Source organism: Vigna unguiculata, chromosome 3 (genome assembly GCF_037176805.1).
Source record: "Vigna unguiculata cultivar grain cowpea cultivar isolate G323 ecotype 2 chromosome 3, ASM3717680v1, whole genome shotgun sequence".
Classification (NCBI taxonomy): Eukaryota; Viridiplantae; Streptophyta; class Magnoliopsida; order Fabales; family Fabaceae; genus Vigna; species Vigna unguiculata.
In genome coordinates, this window is record NC_140794.1 from 47,231,696 (window position 1) to 47,246,209 (window position 14,514).

The window sequence follows — 14,514 nt, forward strand, 5'->3', positions numbered from 1 at the left end:
TTGTAAACAATCATCTAAATGTAATCTGTTAAACTCGAATTTGATAATATAATGGTTTTACGCTTTTCAAGTGTGAACTTTTGTTTATGAATAGTATTGGCTATAAATGGAAACTTCATGCTTTTAGTGATTTCGTGATTTCGGAGATATTAAAAATATAATCATAACTTGAACCTTGTTCTTGTTCTATTAATCGGGTAAAAGTAATCTAAGTTGAAATTAAAATAAATGACCACTAAATTGATTAAAGTAATCCTTCAAAATCATTTTGAAAACACAATTAATTACTTGTACGGATACTCTCTCAATAATAAAACTTTTTCATTCATCAAATTGGTTGACGAGTCTCATTCCTCGCTCTTGATATTGGAAAACTTGTGTACTACCTTTCCTTTCAAAATATTAATAAATATCTTCAAGACATTTATAGATAATTTCTTATAATATGATAACTAATTATCGGATTCTAGGTAACATAAAAGATAACCAAGTGGCTTAATAGTCTTTCTGGTTCTCATATTTGTACTAACAATTTAATATTTCTTCTCAAATTTTTATTCAATGTGATCTCTATCTCTTCAATTAGGTTAATATTGTTAGGTTTAAAGAGGGGGTTTCATTAGGGGAGATACAAATACCAATGACACATTAATCCAATTATATAAGGGATTAACATCACTCTCAACCCAAAACCTTAAGACAATAAGATTATGGGTCTTTCTCCTCCTTATATAGTGCTCTACTGTCTCATTTCTATTCAATGTGGGACTTAGACTCACACTTGGATTCCTAACAATCTCGCCCTCAAGGGTGAGTCCCTTCAACCATATTGGTGCACTCCCCTTCTAGCAAAAACATTATTCCCAACAACGAGTACCCCTTTTCGTACTGTCGTTCATCTTAACGGAACACGCTTACCTGAAAGCCTTGCTAAGAAGACTTTCCATATAGGGACTGCATTCATCTGAGTCGATTTTAACTATCAACTCTGATACCACTGTTTTGTTCGTAGGATTAGATAATAAACACATAAAAAGAATGCATAATTGTATTAATAGATGTCAGCTCATATAATCCTCTAAACTACAAGGATCACATTAAGTCTTAAAAAAAACATAAGAATCACGTTAAATTAAAAATAAGTGGGGAAAAACTTGACATAATTGCTATAGAATATAGGGGGTCAAAAATAATTTTAAAACTAACTAAATATACTCTTTATCCATGGGTTCAAATCGGAGATACCAAACTTAGTCAATTTTATTTCTTTACTCATTTTTATATTATTATTCTATATTTAACTATTTCCTTTAAATTCTTATTGACTTAATCAAAATTATCAACTCAATTTCTGAAAGTCTCATTTCGAAAGTATTCCACCCAAATTTGATAACATGTAGAAAAACAACATCATTGTTCAAAAATGTTTTTTCAACTATCTTTACAAGATTGTTCTCATTGAAAATGTTGGAATCTAACTTTCGCATATTGAACAAAAGTATTACTATAGTGAAATCATTTCTTCTCGCCAGTTCTAAATCACCATATAGAAGTTATGAATTGACACAGTAAAATAATGGTACACCCTTTTCTAATGACAAACTATCATATATGATAAATTTACTCATTCTATAATAATTATCTTAAAATCATATCAATGACAAATTGTGAATGAATGACAAAACTAAGAAGCTGTTTACACCACATGATCATTAATCACTTAAAACAAATAAAACGGTAAATAGTTAAGTTTTTTATTATTGAAATTAAACTTCAACATATTTGACAATTAGGAAAAAATAATAAATATTTATTTTAGCAAATAATTTTTATTCATTTTAAGATTTATAATTTTCAAAATTTATATTTTAAAAAATATCATATGAAAAAGGGGGCTTCTCCCTACACCTCCAAAGACTTCTACTACACCTCCAAAAATTTCAAAATTCCAATAATATCCCTCTGAACCTTTCACTGTTCAACGATAAAAAAAAAGTTAAAAAAGATTCTCTGCTCTTAACTCACGGCTGTCATAAATCCCTCCTCCACTTTCTCTTCAATAAAAGTTACCTTTATTAATCTCACACCCCCAAATTGAAAGCAAAGCTTCTGTTGCTAGGAGAGACCCTTTGCATCCAAACCCACACCAGCCACTGCACTGAAGATCTGCAAGGAAAGGTTCTTTCTTTTTCCAAGAGTGATAAATTATTCTTCTATTTATGATTATTGTTTGAATATACTTGTATTTATGATTATTGTTTGAATATACTTGGAGATGTGAATGAATATGCTTATTGTTTGAACATGGAAAAAATATATCGTGTAACATCGTTTATAGCATCGTCCTTAGAAGTTAAAAACGGATTTGGGTAGAACGGGTCTCGAAACACGGTAAAATATTTATCCGGCTTTCTAAACCTGGTAAAAACTTTAACTTTCGTAACCCATGGTGCACCAGCATTTGAAATCCAGTGAGTGATTAAACGGAATTCAAACTCCATTTTATTTGTGGACTGGCATTGGAAACCCGGTTTAATTTTCAACCGGCATTCGAAGGCCGATTTAATTTTCTACCGACAATCGAAGCTCGATTAAGAAATTAAAAATTTACTTTTTAACCAGCATTGATAGTCCACTGATGATTTAAATTTTCGTATTTTTTTATTCATTTGTTTATAAGTTTTAATTTCTATTATTCTATAATTTATGTATTAATTATTTAATTTTAGATTATTTATATTTTATATAAGTAGGTTAAATAAATTTTTATTATTTTAAATTTTGTAGTTATTTTTACTTTGATAATTTTTAACTAATAATGATAATTTTTTATTTAAAATATTTTACTTTATAATATCTAGATTAATAATATTTAATTATTTTTGAATAATTTTGACTTATTTATTATTTGTTACCTCTTAATGTTTTTATTTATTTATATAATTTTATTTATAAGATTTAATTTCAAAATTTTTATATTATATATTAATTATTTAATTTTTATTCTATATTAAATAAAACTATATACCGGTGATAGAAATCCAGTACGTTAACTATTTTTTTATTTAAAATTAATATTTGTGTACCGGCATTTCAATTCCGTTAATTTTTTTATTTATTTATTTTACATATAAAATTTAATTTTAGTTTGATTAATATTATTTAGTTATTGTTTAATTGTTTTTAGAATATATTTTATTAATATTTATTATTTCTTGAATTTTAAACTTCAGTTTTTATGTATTTATTTTTATTTTTTAATTTGTTAATTTTTTTATTCATTTAATTACTTTAATTTTATTTTTATTTTTCATATATTTTTTAGTTACATATTTTATAGTTATTTTTACTTTGTTAATTTTTAATTAATAATGATAAATTATTATTTAAAATATTTGTCATTATAATATCTAGATTAATTATATTTAATTATTTTAAAGTTATTTTTAGTTATTTATTATTTGTTAGCTTTTGATGTTTTTATTTATTTATCTGATTTTATTTATAAAATTTAATTTCAATTTTTTTATATTTATATATTAATTATTTAATTTTAAATTGTTTATATTATATATATAACTATATTAAGTAAAATTATATATCAGCAATGGAAATCCGGTTGATATTTGTATACCAACATTCCAATTCCGGTAGTAAAATTATATGATACACAATAAAAAAACTTTAAAAAATAAACAAAACATAAAAAAAAATATTATTAAAACAATAAACATTAAATATAACATTTTAAAAAATAACAAATAAAAAATTATTAAAAAATTATTTAACATTAAATTAAAAGGAAATTAAATTTTCAACCAATTAATAAAATTAAAAATAAAAATATAAAACAAATACGTTAAATAAATAAAATATTATACCTAAAGCTAAATAAAAAAAATCCAAAATAAATACCGAATTTCGATTTCACCGTGGGTATCATTACTACTGGAAGTTTGGTTTGTATTAAAAATAAATAATTAAAGATTTAACGAAATATTTTATTTTTAAAAGTTGGAAAAAGAAATATAAATTAAATAAAATATATAATGAATCACAAAAAATATAAACAATTTAAAATTTTAACAATTGAACCATTTTCATAAAAATCGGATATCGAAATCCGTGTAATTTGGGAAGCGGATTTCTAAATCAGTTTTTGGTTAACCGGATTTCGAAAGTCGGTGTACGTGTACATAGAAAACCGGATGCCAAAATCCGTTTAAATTTTTAACCGGATTTCTAAATCCGTTAATGTATGTGTACAAATTCGTTTTGTGTAAAACCAGATACCAAAATCCGTTTAATTTTTGTACCGGATTTCTAAATCCTTTTTGTGCATAACTGAATGTCGAAAGCCGGGTGTATGCTTTCTAAGTTTTTTTCTTTTTTCGATCTCGTTATCTATCATTGTCTAATTGTTTATCAGCATCTTCAAACACAAATCAACCATTCATAACCATTCACAAACATGCATTCACTATATACAAAACTTTCAATTCACCTAATTCAGTAAATATTTTAATTACTTTTACCTACTTAAGAGAGAGGTGAGTCAGAAGGGTAAAATAGACTGTGCAATTAATATTTGGGGTGCAGTAGAAGTCTTTGGAGGTGTAGGGAAAAGCCCCTAACTTGAGCATACCCTAACTTGAGCCCATGTGTATATTTTACTTTCTACACACCCGTAATTTAGGTTTGATTAGTTGCTGCATCTTATATTCTGGGCATGTTAATGTTGGGCTATGATACAATTTTTTACTTGGGTTTATGTATTGGATTAGGGTGGTGGTGTATATTACAATTCCATTTAGGTTAATTCTTCCTTTACATTTATTAATGGATAATTTTCTTCATAATATAGTTTTTATGATAAGAAATGTGTAAAAATAAATACAATATTTAATTCATATTTTAGTTCTTAAATTAAAAAAAAAAACGTTTTTCATTCCCTCAATACTCAATTTGAGAAATTAAAAAATATTTTAAAATTTGAAAAACTAAAATCAAATTCACTCTTTAATAAACTAAATTTGTAATTAAAATTAAGTAATTTTTTTGAAATAATAATTCATTAAATAAATAGAGGATAGAAATTTATATTAAAAGAAGGTATGTGAAACACAAAGGTCAAAATTTGTTAGAATTGAGAAAATAGAGCAGTATATAAGAATAAAAGACTTATAAATTCATTGTCTTAAGGTTGTGGATTGAGAGTGGTGTCAATGCTTTATGTGGTGGGACTCAGATCTTATTAGTATTGTATCTTCCCAATATCCCCTCTGTAAACCAAACATAACCAACTGATACACACATCTATAGAAATCTTGGAATACTATTGTTAATAAATAAAGTTGAAGAAGGGAGATTTTATGAATTCTTTCGGAAAACATAATATTACATGGCTTAGCATCCTTCGTATCGATTTAATTCATATACAGACTCGTTTAGAAAGAAATTTTCAATATAGGAATTTACTAATTAAAGTTGTATAGCTTCTAAGGTTAGTGTATGCATAGTCTAAAAATATTAGAAATTTATTTAGTTGAAAGTTGCATGGTCTATAAAGTAAATATAATATTAGATATGACTTTAGGTTTATTTATATATTACGTTTTAAAGGTGAATACTCATAATTGAGTTCAGTGTAATTGATAATACCCTTTAAAATTGATGTTATGTTTGATAAAAGTAGTTGTAAATAAGGAAATAGCCTAAAATAGTAATTTGGAATGTGATTAATTATTGAATGGAATATTTACGTAAGGTAATTATATATTTTTGATAGTTATACATCTCTATATTTTTAATTTATTTTAAAAACTTTATGATCTAAAATACATAAATTAAATTTGAAACAACATAAAACTTCATTTTTTTATAATTCAAAATAGTTATTGAAAATTTCAATTTCTAGAAACATTCTATCTATTTCATTCATCCGTATTTACATCCGCCTATCTATACCCACACCCAGCTTTATATCCACCTGCTTTCACATCCACCCATCCATGCCCACACCACCCCACCCACCGTAGACCCACCAACTCCCACCTCACCCCACCCATGCACACACCCCATCCACACCCACATAAAATTATCATATTTTCATATCAAATAGTATATATATATATATATATATATATATATATATATATATATATATATATATATATAATTATTATTATTATCATTATTTAGTATATCATTGTTAAATACGGTCACCTAAAATATTATATGTTCTTGTATAATAGATGATTATCACATATTAAAGATAATGTAAACCACAATAGGGTTAGTTAGTAATGTATTAAAATTACCATACACTTATAAAATCAAAATTTAACACATTTTCACACCTCATTCATCATCTAATTAATATCATTCAATAACCACATCATTTAACCTTGGCTATGCTTCCAGGGAATTCGTGCATTAAGTATATTCATTGATCATGCACCTTTCATACTATCTTCGCTCACAAAGAGTTATACGTCAAGAACTAAGTCCTTTTCATATGATTGGGTAAATACCTTACAAGCTACCAGATACGATTTTTTTAGACATTGTACTCCAAGTTTTAGGAACCTCTATCAACTCTCAAGACTTAATATCTTCTTCTATGTGAATCCAATATTAATAGAGTCAATATAATCTCTTATAAAATCACCATTCCATGCATAACCTATTATATCAACAACTCAATTATGGCCACACGTCGTGACTCTACTTGCCCTCATACATATACAATTAATAGATTATGGCTACACCCCTGATCTTACTTGGCTACACACACATAAATAGTAGATTGTGGTTTAATCCCTAACTCTACTCAATCTCACACACCACCATCAAGCATACATGTATTCTTATACCTCACAATTAATCATTGATAAAACCTAGAACATTTAAACACATTTTTGAAATTAATTTCATTTATTATACTCTCTCAAAAATATCACTTCTCACTCAGCAAGCTCCCCTGCTCACCTAACAAGACAACTATAGGAGTTTTTTTAAAACTAAAGCTCGTCTAGCGAGACCATACTCTATTAGCGACCAATCTCCTATGAGCTCTCTGAATCTTTATCAAATAAATTTTGCTCATTGAGGGATTTGACTTGTCCAACAATAAGGTACTAGGAGCTCTTACCAAATTAATTCACTCAATGAGACCAGACTTATCCAATGACCAAGTCATCTCCATTGGTTGCTACCCATTTTCAGTTTACAAACCACACAAATTCTTTTTAGTTTTCAAACCCTTAAATTCTAATTTATCTAATGTCTTCACTTCTCATACTTTTTCTTATTGTTGTATAACATAGTATTTCTATTGTTGTTCTTGACGTAGGGACCAACACAGAGATGTTTGTCAAGACAATAGTTATTGTACCCTTTAAATACCCACATGTTATTCTTTCCTTCGTCCCTTTTTTCAATTATCCTTACTAACTCAAGTAAAGCCTACTAATGTTGGATTTTAAATGTCCTTACTACTCTGATTTAGCCATGTGTATTTAGATCAAAATAACTCTTTTTGTTGGTGTCGCCATTTACCCCCCTTTGCTTTATGTTCTAAATTAAGCTATGATGAGTAATTGTTAATCCCAACTTAGCTTTTGTTGAAAATCCATGTGATTATAAGTTCCATATAAAAATGAGAAATTTGAGCACCGTATAAAGATGGAAACCCTTAAATCTATTAACTTAAGGGTTTTGGTTAAAAGTGGTGTCAATCCCTTATGTGTGGGTTGAGCTCATATTTCATTAGTATTGTATCTTCATGATAATCCTCCCTTAAAAGACCTATCAACTTCTTACATACAACACTTCTTTAATTTAACATTATTTATCCATACACAAATTAGTTGAACACATGATCGCTGAACTATTAAAAGTATAGAAAAGCTTAACATCACAACACAAAATTGCTAGACTATTAAAAGATTGACATTAATAATGCCAATCAGGCTAGATGCCCCGACACAAGAGAAACTACAACTGGTTGGTGCATGTTTTTAGGCGATTGTATGATCTCCTGGAAGTGCAATTGTATGATCTCCTGGAAGTGCAAGAAGCAAGACTCAATGTATAAATCTCCTACTGAAGTAAAATATCATGCAATGTCTACAACATGTTATGAGATGATTTAGTTGTGTGGTTCTTTCAAAACTTGGCATCTTATAATAACAAGACCAACTCTATCATATTGACAACACAAGTTCCATACAAATTGTAGCAAATCCTCTATATCATGAAATAATCACGCACATATAGGTAGATTGTCACTTAATCAAGAAAGCCTATGATTGTTAAATTATGACTTTGTCATATTTCTCTACACCGGTTCAACTTTCTAATATATTCATCAAATTCCAATGATTTCTAATTAGGAAATTGTTGATTGTTGACTTACGACCATCAATTTAAGGGGGATATCAAAAATTTGATTTGGTCAAATATTTGGAATTTATTGATAGAATATTATCTATTACTAGTGTAAATTAGTTCATAATTTTACAATTACAATTATATTACTATTACATAGGTTAGTTTTAGGATTAACATTTATATCATATTAATGCTATGATATTATAGAGATTGTATTATTATTATTTAAATGAGAAATCTCTAGAAGGAGAACACATAATTTTCAACTCATTTTCTTGTAAGCTTACTACACGCAAATCTCTCTTAAGAATCAATAGTAAAGCTAGTTTTGAGTGTTAGAAAAAACGCATCATCAATTAAGACGTTATCGTCTTTACTCTCAAGAATCACCTTAAATCACCTTATTAACATAGAAATAAGATAAAAATAAGGAATACAAGAATATGATGTGGAAATTCCAAAAGCAGAGAAAAAACCACAACCATTGTCCAAAGACAACTAGAAAATAATCACTATGTAAAAATTTTTACAACACACATAAAACACTATGAACCCTTTGATCTCAAGTACACTTACACTATCTAGAGCAATAATTTAACTACTCCTCACAACACCCTAGTACAAGAGTATAAGAAAAGTCAAACACTAACTCGAAGTTCTTTGACTTTGGATAATAAACACCATTGATTTAGAGACCATTATATAGTCACAAACATCTATTCCCTAGTTAATCCTAGATGTTGTAAGACTTTTCAAGACGTATTATTTTCATTGGTTCAAGTGTGAGAAATTTGCTTAGGAAGGTTAATAACAATTTGAGTTTTGTGTAAAAGGAAGATGAGAATGGAGGAGTCACTAGTGCAGGGAAGGGAAATGACAACGATTATTTTCACCTTTTGACTTCGGGTTAAATACCGAGGCATATACTACCGAGATAAAAAGCTAGTTCTTTATGCCTCAGTTATGAACCCGAGGCATATTAAGTTGTTACTGCCCCGGTTTCTGTCAAATCGAGGCCTATTGTGTATCAGAAATAAAAAAAAATGTGTAAACCCTAATCCCTTCCGCTCTCGCTGCTCTCGAGTCCCTCTTCCAGGAAAAGCTCGAGCTCGACAAGGATGACGAGGCGTCAACCTAAGGCCTTTCAATTTGTGCAGACAGCAATATATAAAAAATAATAAAGGTTGGTGGATCCATTGTTGGAGCAGCAAGATGCAAGAAGAAGAAGTGGTTCTGGTCCGCCATCGCCCTCCTCCTTGCATTCTCCGCAGCACGTTCGTTCACTTGCTATTCGACGTGGTTCTGCATTGGCCATGACTTTGGCCACTACAACGTCATGCTCAACCGCCACCTTAACCGCGCCGTGCAGATCCTTTCTGGCAACGTTCTCCCCGGAATCAGCATTGCCTGGTGGAAGTGGAACCACAACGCGCACCACCCGCGTGCAACAGCCTCGACTTCGACCCAGATCTTCAACACCTGGCACCGGAAATGCCTCTTCGACGGTGCAACAATGGTGCGACGGCGGTGCAACAACGATGGAGGCAGAATGGGACGACGCGCAGTGGCTGGATTCTCGAAGAAGAAGAAGGGACGACGTTGTGCAGTGGAATGGTTTGGGGTTTTTTAACCCTACGAAGCCCCACTTCATATTGCCTCTTTAATTTTTTATTATTATTATATAAAGCTAATATGCCTTGGTTGGCAGTTTGACTGAAGCGTAAAGGTTTTGCTATCTCGGTTCAATTAGAACTGAGGCATATTCAGTGAGGTAAATGAAAAAAATATTAAAATACTGCAACTTAGCTGCATCAGGTGAAAAGTGACTGAAGCAGAAAGCATATTATGCCGCGGTTGAAGAGTACCCGAGGCATAAAACTATCTTATAATTTTTAAATTCAAAAATAGTGGGAATTGTAAAAAATTTTGAAGCTATATGCCTCGGTTAAAATCATAATTGAGGCATAAAAGTTGAATTTAATTTCAAAAATGCCATCGCATGTTTATATGCTTCGGTTGCTCAAGAACTGAGGTATATACTGCAATGTAAAAAGTCTAAAATGCACTAGTGAGTTATTTCATGCTTTAAGATTGGCCCAAAAGAATCTCCTTGTGTGTAGGGAAAAAATATAGTTCAGCAAGCAACAAGAGAGTCGGTGTTAAATGATGGTATATAAGTAGGATACAACTATGTATTTATCAACTAACTAACTTGAGAATTAAGTTATAGATTCAAACTTATGATTAAGTTCTATTAATTCAAAGAAAAGGGTGGTTCTGAATTCTTCATATTTCTCCACCATAGAATTTCCTTTTGCCTTTCTTGATATACATTTCATCTGACTCAACTAGTTTTTTCAAAAACACTTTTTAGAGAAGAAACACAAAATAAAATAGAGAAACTATACAAGAAATTCTCTACAAATTACCTTATGCAGAGCTAATTTAAAAAAAAAATCTTTCAAGTGCTTATGGATAAACTTGCCCAAATAGATTAATAGTTCACTAGAGGATTGTTGATTGTCACATTTTCTCTAGCAGTTCTGCTTTAATACATAAGGAATGGAGATTTACACATTAATCGTTTGATGCTGCCTGGTTCTTGTATTGAGTTTACAATTAGATTGATCATCTTGTTATTAGGCTGACAAAACGAGACTCAAGGAGCTACTAACTGATCTGAAAGACCTGAAACGGGTGTTAGATGCCATTGAAAAATGATGTCAGAAGAACTACACTTTCAAATTTGAATTTTCCTATTCAAATTGCAAACAACTGAAAATTATCTAAAATTGTTGGTTAAAAAAAACTTATTCAATCATTGGTAAAGGTCTTTTTAGTTTATTATGAGGTTCCTCGTGAACATGACGGGCAATAGCGAGACAACTAGTTATGGTTGGATCATTCTTATTCATGATTGAAAGAGCGGAATTCTATCCGAATGTGAAACATCTAGCATGATTGAAAGATGAAGAATACTGTACCCAAAACCAATCAAAATTAGTCTTTTATTATGATGGAAATAGCATACAAAATTTTTGTATAACAAGACATATCTCACTCTTCCCTATTTTAGGTTTTTCACCAAATGTAAATAACTAATATTAGGGAAACTTCAACTCATAGAAATTTTATTGGCACAGGTCATATAACATAGTAATTAAGTAGAGAAAACACAGTTTATTCAGAACAAAGCCACACCTACAAATACTTTGGTCATTCAAGAGAGCAATTAACCCTTATCCCTTAGAATTTGTTGATTCCATTCCTTTCTTGTAACTTCTTCTTACCACATCCCCACACCCAACATCTCACACTGCCATTTCCTCCACCACCTCCTCCACCCCAACCCCAACCCTCACCACCACCACCACCACCTCCTCCTCCCCCTCCCCCACTTCCACCACCACCTCCCCCTCCTCCACCACCCCCACCTCCTCCTCCTCCACCCCCTCCTCCACCACTTCCTTCACCCCATCCATGACCTTGTCCATTTCCTCCTCCTCCTCCTCCTCCACCACCTGAACCTCCTCCACCCCCACCTCCACCCTTTCTTTTTCGTCCTTTATGTTCACCTCCTCCTCCTCCTCCACCTCCACCTCCATTTCCTCCACCCTCGCCACCACCTCCTCCTCTTCCACCGTTCCCCCCACTGAACTTCATTTCACCTAATAAAACTTCCGACGAGTTCGTCCCACTCACACCAACATCTCCCACCAAACCACGAGAAACTTCAGCGGTAGAGTTGGCCATGCCATTGCCACCCTTTAATTCATGAAAATCATTTCTCACATTACCTGAACAAGGCCCTACAATCACAACAGTCACCAGAAACACCCCAAACACACTCCTCACACACCCCATGTTTTGGTTTTCCCACATCACAATGCATAGCACTTACCTTACACCACCCTTTTATACCCTTCTCATAGCACCGGGAACACTCGTGTATTCCATTCACAAACCTAAATGAAGTACAATATAGTCCCCACCCGTAACCCTTCCACAAAGCTGCAAAGGTTAGGCCACAGTGATGATGATGATGAATGAAGACAAGACCTGCAACTTTGATTTCCCTTCAAGTGCAATTTGTCCCCACCTCTATTTTCCCAGCAAATTTGTTTGCACTCCATGCAATCCAGAAACATATTATTGATAACACTAGTACGTAAAATAACTTAGTCCCAGTTCGTGTCTATCACACATATAATTACTCGAACTGAAAGTTCTTAATCACTTAGCTGACTTATTTTTGGAAAATGTTTCTTCATTATTGGAGCACTCAAGCATGAAATGCCTCATTGGTTTAAGCAGGCTATTGTCCAATTAAGAGCATATAAAATGTGGTGTAATAATGGTCAAATTTTTTATTTGACTTTTCATGTATCACGTAGGTTTCCATACAATTTAGAAACTTCAACCCCTTTCGACAACGTAATTAATTATCCTTGATTTCATTGTATTTATATTGATTTCTATGTTAATCTATAAAATAAATAAATTCTGACATCAAAATTTATTAATGTAGTTCTATTTTATTTAAAGAATAAATTTGTTCATAAGGATTATACTGTAATTGATAATTTATTTAATCGAGAAAAAGTTAAAAAATAATTAAATAATAAAATAATTTTAAATGTTTAACGCTTTATTATTTGTGGTTGATATACTTATAGTTCTTTAAATCTAAGAATGCATTGTCTTATGAAAGACACTAAAGTTATAAACATACACTAAGAACTAGGTGATGATGTCTAGATCTCCAAATGCCTTCCTTTCTTAGTGTATATGTAAAACAAATCATGTATATATATATATATATATGATAACACATGATGCTTAGTCTGCATTGTGTTTGATAGCAGTGCACTAGAGTGTTGTATTTTCTGCACTAGATTAGTTTAAATTTCTGAGCTAACTGCATATGCGTAGCACTTTGTGTATTACAGTTGATATATCCATTAAGTAAAGAGATTGACAAAGAGATTGACGATACTATATATGTATATTGCGTAAAGCACATATGTTGTTGGGTGGGGTGGTGTTGGCTTTTTCTTGAAGATTAGAATTTTGGTGGAAGCTGTGGTAGTGGCCGCGTGACAAAGATTGCATGTGGTGGACATCAATAAAAACAATATCGAATACATGTCAAAAGAAAGATTGATAGTAGTGGAAGTAATGTCAATGTTGCATATTGGTGCAGTTTCTTGGATTTTTGAAGTGCATTCTTAGACAGAAAACAGTTCCAATATGTGGGTCTTCATTTCTTCTTGTCTGTTATCATTTCTAAGTATGGAGCAAAAATTTCGTTCTCCTTCGGTGGTGGCTTGTGCTTTAGCCTTCCAGAGGCTCTCATACTAATAATCGTTTCACGGAGAAACTTGACTAGTGATTTCACGAAAATGAAAACGACAAATTAATTATAATATATTTATTAAACCAAGATAAGTACGGTACATTTTAATTATAAGATTGTGGAATTTGTTACGAAAGAAAGTTGATATTACCAATATAATAGCACTATATATATATTTTTTTTTATTTACCACAGTTTGTGGTCACGACATAGCTGACGCAAACTATATACATACTACATAAAGTTAGGGTTAAATATGTTTTTGGTCCCTTAACTTTCAATAAATTTTGGAATTAGTCCATTTTGAAACTTTGGATCAATTTAGTCCCTCATCTTTCGAAATACGTGGATTTAGTCTTTTAATCAAATTTTGTAAAGTTTATTTGATATCTTGTACACATTTTAGGATTGTATTTGAGTTGTTTATACTGTTTGACATATTTTTGCTTTAATGTTAAGTCAAATACTATTGTGAAACACGTTTGAAATGTCAAATAAACTTAACAAAATTTGATTAAAAGGACCAAATCCACGTATTTCAAAAGATGAAGGACTAAATTAGTTCAAAGTTTCAATATAGACTAATTCCAAAATTTACTGAAAGTTAAAGGACCAAAAACATATTTAACCCCATAAAATTATAATGGTTGTGATAAAAATTAATTAATAAATAATTCTGATAAATTTTGGGATGAATAATATCATCTTTTATTATGCCATTATTAATAAATTTCATAAAAAAAAACATTTAAAATGTGTCAAAT